Below are 6,274 nucleotides of genomic sequence, written 5' to 3'. Positions count from 1 at the left end.
ATAAAAAAATATTTTATGAATATAAATCATAAATTTTTATACAATTACAGAATAATTTAATTTTAATCAAATAATATCCAATTTTATAATTTTCAGACTACTATTTTCTAACTAATCAAATAAGTTTATGAAAGTTGAATTTGTATTTATTAATAAATAAATTTTAATAACTCTTTAGAAAGGTTTTTCAGCTTTTAGCAAATTAAAGATTTAATTCACATATTCTATCATGACTATAATACTGTGAAGGTCCAAAACCCTTTTGTTTTAGAACAGTATCACCCCTCTAATAAACCTTGTGATTAGGTGAAAAGAGAAAAAGGGGGTCTTCTGTGGTCGATGACCGAGACGATCTCCTCGAAAAAAATTGTTAGTATATCAATAAAAGAAATCTCCTCCATTTGTTTAAAGGTAATTCTATAGACGTTAATAGCAACAAGATGGGGATAAGAGATGTTTCTTACCCCCTCTTTGGTTGCACGTGACACGTGGTTACAGCAATAAATTGCCTCATTCGTAGTCAAACGTGACATTTAATATAAACAATATCTAGATTGTTGATCAGTTTACAGAAATTATTGTCAGCTGAATGTTAATTTATGGATGAGAGCTGTCAAACCTATAGAAATTTCTTATCATATCTTCTAGACACTGATATCAATAAATTAAACAAACTTCTCTGTGCCAGTGGTCCGTACTAGCTAGATCCAGACATCAACACACGAACAGGTGTGCGTATAAATCATTAATGATATCATGGTTCTCGCCCCCTCAAAAATAGTATAAAGAGGGCTTAGACGCAGTTCACAAGGCGGACATCGACTGCCACATCCCGCCGCCCTATCCGTTGCTACCTCGCCATAACTGCCATGACGATCCAGGAACATTTTTACCAATGACCCATATTACAGATCAGGAACTTAGAGTTATTTTTTTTAGATATCTATTCGTATACTCTCTCTCTGAGAAGTCTCTCTCTCGTCTCTTAATTTAACTTAGAGAATAGAAATTAGATGTTCCATATGAAAGACGAATCATTATCGCGACGTAGAATAGAATTTTTGTAACTCTTCACTTTCGCCTTTTGTATGTACAATTTTATAATTGTTTATTAAATGTGTTATTCTTGTTCAACCTGTATATTTATTTGGGAACCTGTCAACTCACTCATTAACCTCCCCACTCATTTTATTTTGCCCTCCTATAAAGCCATCCTCTGACAGAGCCGCCGGTAAGTGGGGACAACTAACCTCCTCGGTTCTCACAATACCACTGCTATGTAAAACAGTGATTTATGTTAAGTATATAACTGAGCAACATTAATAAGCACAATGCTAAACCTTTAAATATCCAACAGAAAATTAATGGCTATAAACATTTTAAATTGCTTTTAAGAACCTTCATCAGGCTCAAACTTGGAAGAAAATGGAATAAGAACAGAATATTATATAATAAAGATTAAAAAATATGAAATATCATGTGCAAACAATATAAAGGTACAAACTATGAAAAAATAGAATTTTTCATGCAAATAACATAAAACAAACACATTATTCAAAACAAAATTAGATGCATTTCCCAATGTGAGTTTATGAATCTCATACAAGAATTTCCAAATGATAGATAGACTGTCCACATCTCTAAAATAGATGTATTTGCCATTCCTGCTAGACTTTTGCATTTCAATTATTTCCAAATTCCTAATAAATCATAGTAGTACAATAGATTTGGTCAAAGCATGCTGCTAATAAATATCTAGATGTGTAGCAAGAATTAAAGGACACTCATGTTCAATATTAAGGGATAGCAAATATCGCATTGTCCATAACAAGTCAATCTAAAAACATTATGGGAAAGCATTATCAGAGGTATAGAAATTGATAGTGAGAGAAAAAAACAGAAAGAAATAGAGAATAAGTATTGTTAAATCTTGAACTAAGAGAACCATGAAGATTGCAAAAAATATGAGATAAGAAATATTCTATGTTTGAATTGAATAAATTTACAGTAGAAGTATATTTTTTAAGTAAAAGAAAACAGTCCAGAAGATGGTACAGTACATACTCTCCTTGAGAGCATGTACCATCTATGTACCACCATTGGAGTTTGTAAACTGTAATGTTTTTGAACTGAATGTTTGGAATGTTTTTTGATTTGATAAAATTTGGAAATTTTGTATTTTAGTGTTCATAATGATGAGCCTAAGAAGCTTGAAAGTACTTGGGTGAAATATCGGACTGGTTTCTGTTGTTAGTTTCTCCATTAACAGTTTTTAATGTACCTATCCTTCTGATGAAATAATTATATTCCATCAGAAGAATACAATTTATCCATCTTCAAAAATATTATCAAATTTTTATAAGCAAAAATATAAAACAATAATTCATTTTAATGGTTATGATTAAATTATGTACGTAGAAAAGCAAAATCTCAATTGTTATAATTATAGTTACTTTAAACTACCAGCCAGCCAATGCCATATGTTATCAGGCCCGATAACTTACGGCATTGGCTGGCTGGTAGAATATAATTGTGACCTCCCGGGTCGGCACCTCCTTAGTGCCCAGTCAGGATTGACACCACCGTGTTTAGAGGAACACGGAAGCCGAGACGGCGATTTCGTCGTCCGTCGCGCGAGCGGTCCCGTACGCGAACAGTCGGATTCGACAGGTCAGAGTTAACATAGGGAAGAGACTCGAACTACCCTTAACAATCAACAAAGGGTTTATTAAAAATTTAAATGGAATAAAGTGTGGTCGCGGAGAGAGAGAGTTTACATATGATTCGCGTGGCGATAAATACCTGACAGGTTATCTTATGGATCGAGGTCTTCAAACCGCTGTTGACGATGTCACTTCCAAGTTCTGGGTTACGGAAATATCCAAATAGGCACTTAAGTTCGTTGTTGCGGTATAATCCAAATAGGCACTTAAGTTCGTTGTTACGGAATAATCCAAATAGGAGGTATTGTACGGGTCTGGTGGATGCTTCTTTTAGAGGAACGGCAGCGACTGTGTCGAAAACCTCCGATTGTCGCTATTTTCATTTGACAGTTAGCAATAATAGGTCAGAAGGTTATGTGAAAGCGTCTTTTCGCGACTGAGAACTGGCTGAGTAATTAACTCCCAGGTGTGAAATTTGATACTTTCTAAAGAAACTTATTATTGTTCACGAGTTAGGTCAGGCGGTAGGTTAATAAACACGGCTGAATCTCACATAATGTATCGGGTTGTAATGTTGTTGTTTGTTCATAGTTACTTTAATATTATGACAAACATTAACCTGATTCTATAAAATATGCTGAATGAACTGCTGGATTATTTACTGGGTTGTAACAAGGCTAATTTAATAGTTAGAAATAATTTGGCTATAAGTACATGGTTTGGCTGCCATCAAATGATAAATTTAAAATTTAAATGATAAATAATTAGAAATAAATTTAATTTTCTAACTTAAATTTAGAATATTCTGGAAGAAAACTGCCTACCTATAACCAAATTACTTTATTTCCAATTGTAAAATTGGAAATAATTTTAAACCTTGTTACAATCCAATAAATAATCTGGCAGTCCATTTGGTATATGTAATAGTTACTTTTGTTTTGGTATAAATGTTTTAAAGATTTTATTTTTATTTGTTTATTTTGAATAATTTGATTACATGAATAAAAAATATGTAAATTTTACTTGAAACATTAGGAATTTAAAAGTCAAAAACAACCCAAATACCTTTGAGATGTGTAATATTAGAAAAATATAATTACTACTGTGTATTAGATTAGGGGTCACCAACTTTTTACACAGCAGGCCACATAACTGAATAACAAGCACAGGTTGCATAACCATTTTGTTCAATACAGTATACTGAATATGCAAAAAATTAAAGCAACCAACATATTTATTTACCAATACACGAACATGATCACAGCAGCAAGCTGATAATCGCTTTTCTTAAAAACGTCACTGCAGGTACTTATATAAAGAGTGCTCTCTTATACCCAAAGTCGCAAAAAATTGCTGAATTTTTATTTCACTGTTAGATTGGAGCAATTTTGGCATTTTTACTTACATTTATTTTAATTTTTTCTACATAGTAAGTTTATCTACAATCTATATTTCCATATATATAATTATATTTTGGCTCATTTGTGGCATAGTGTGGTGGCGGACCAGAAGAACTGACCCGCGGACCTCTGTATTAGATTAACGAATGTATCTGATACATGCTGCCCTACCTGGCACCATCTTGAAAACAACTTAAAGATTTAAAATAGAAAGAAATTATATGATTATTCGTGTGGAGACTGTCCGAAAATCCATTTTGCAATATTTTTATTCTTTTTAAAATTATTACTTGTTAAAAGTTCTATAGGATGCTTTCATGTATATATCTTTATCAATATTGTCTTTGTCATTCACAGTTTTATAGTGATGGCATTATCAATGCTTGTACTAGCATTACACTAGATATGCTACACCACATTCAATCTAACTGAAAAACGATATCCATAACTGTGCCTTGTTGAAAATGAATAACATAATGAGTACATTTTGTAAATTGTCTGTTTATGCCTGAGATATATTTGTTTATGTAGCAGTATAATTTCAAAATGAATAATGATATTTAGAATGGATTTCACCAGGGCCCCCACGTGGTAGTGACTGACTGGACCCTAGTCAGGGGGCCCAGGGTTCATCAGGGTCCGGTATGAAGACGGCCAGCTTGTATTTTTTGCTTTGCTTGGATTTTCTTGTGAAATATTGAGTTTAATTTAATTGGAATATTTAATTCTTGACATAGTTTAATTAATATTCCAAGCTACTATTATTAACTTAATATAACAATATAAAAGTATAAAAATTACCTGCAAAAAAAAAGCCAAATTGGAATTCTGAGTGCAATTTACAATAAAAATCTTCAGGGTTTATTTACCAATACTAGTCTCGCAATTAAGCTGTTTTGTACAGTGCCAGTAACTGTTTCTTCAGCTGAGAGGTTTTCAGTAAACTGGCAAATTCACTGAAGACGTGGCAAAGAAACTCAACTGTTCAGGAGCAACTAAATAACCTAGCAATTTTGTGCATTGAAAATGATTTAGTTAAACAAACAAATTTTAGTGACATGATTGAAAATTTGCTTCGGCAAAAGCCAGAAAATTTATTACGAAATAATTTAATTGATAGGTTATTGGGTTTTGTCTTGTTGATGTGCTTTCTTTTTCAATTTCTGTCATTATTTCAGTTCTTGTGTTGTCTATTTTGTTTTTAATGTTGTTCGTCATCATAAAATTTGTTGGTGTAATTCTGCTTTTGTCTCTAATAAATCTAATTATGTTTTTGTAAATGTATGCTTAATTTGCAAATGAAAATAATAATTTTTGTCATTTAGATGCCTTATCACATCCCAAAGCAGCTGCAAAGGCTGAGTAGTTGGGTCCCTTACCTCACACTACTGAAGTCTCAGGTTTGAGTGGGAGAGGCTCGCCAACGATCCTGATTTGGGGGCCCCACTGTAGGATGTGAAGGCCATGGATTTCACTATTACTTTTTCAGACAATCAGTGCTATAACCACTCTAATTCCATGAATTAGAGTGGTTATAGCACTGATTTTTCGTTTGATAATTTAAGAAACATTGAAGATAGCAGCTTTCAAGATGTTATGTGATAAAGTATCATGTTATAAGTACACCCATCAGTATAATGCATAATGATAATAGTTAGATTTAGTTAACGTTAAGCATTTTAAAATATTTGGTAGGTTCCTGACTTTTGACTCATCCTACGTAATGATACTGAATTAACACTATCTTGTTTAATTGAATCCCAAATTATTTAATTTCCCATATTAAAAATGTTCATTTTATATTGTTTGAATGAATTACATGTCATCACCAATCAAGAGAAAAAANAGTCAGGGGGCCCAGGGTTCATCAGGGTCCGGTATGAAGATGGCCAGCTTGTATTTTTTGCTTTGCTTGGATTTTCTTGTGGAATATTGAGTTCAATTTAATTGGAATATTTAATTCTTGACATAGTTTAATTAATATTCTAAACTACTATTATTAACTTAATATAACAATCATAAAAGTATAAAAATTACCTGCAAAAAAAGCCAAATTGGAATTCTGAGTGCAATTTACAATAAAAAACTTCAGGGTTTATTTACCAATACTAGTCTCGAAATTAAGCTGTTTTGTACAGTGCTGATAACTGTTTCTTCAGCTGAGAGGTTTTCAGTAAACTGGCAAATTCACTGAAGACGTGGCAAAGAAAC

General features: G+C 32.4%; 1 protein-coding gene across 1 annotated transcript in view; it reads right to left on the bottom strand.

Moving 5' to 3' along the window:
• Window positions 1-6,274, bottom strand: part of LOC111618203 (MAM and LDL-receptor class A domain-containing protein 1-like) — a 28,336-nt gene that overhangs the window by 998 nt on the left and 21,064 nt on the right. The window lies entirely within an intron of this gene.

The sequence above is a fragment of the Centruroides sculpturatus genome, unplaced genomic scaffold (genome assembly GCF_000671375.1).
Source record: "Centruroides sculpturatus isolate CEXI.00-Female unplaced genomic scaffold, Cexi_2.0 scaffold124, whole genome shotgun sequence".
In the NCBI taxonomy this organism is placed as follows: Eukaryota; Metazoa; Arthropoda; class Arachnida; order Scorpiones; family Buthidae; genus Centruroides; species Centruroides sculpturatus.
The sequence above is the reverse complement of the archived record's forward strand: the minus strand, read 5'-3'. Positions and strand labels throughout refer to the sequence as shown.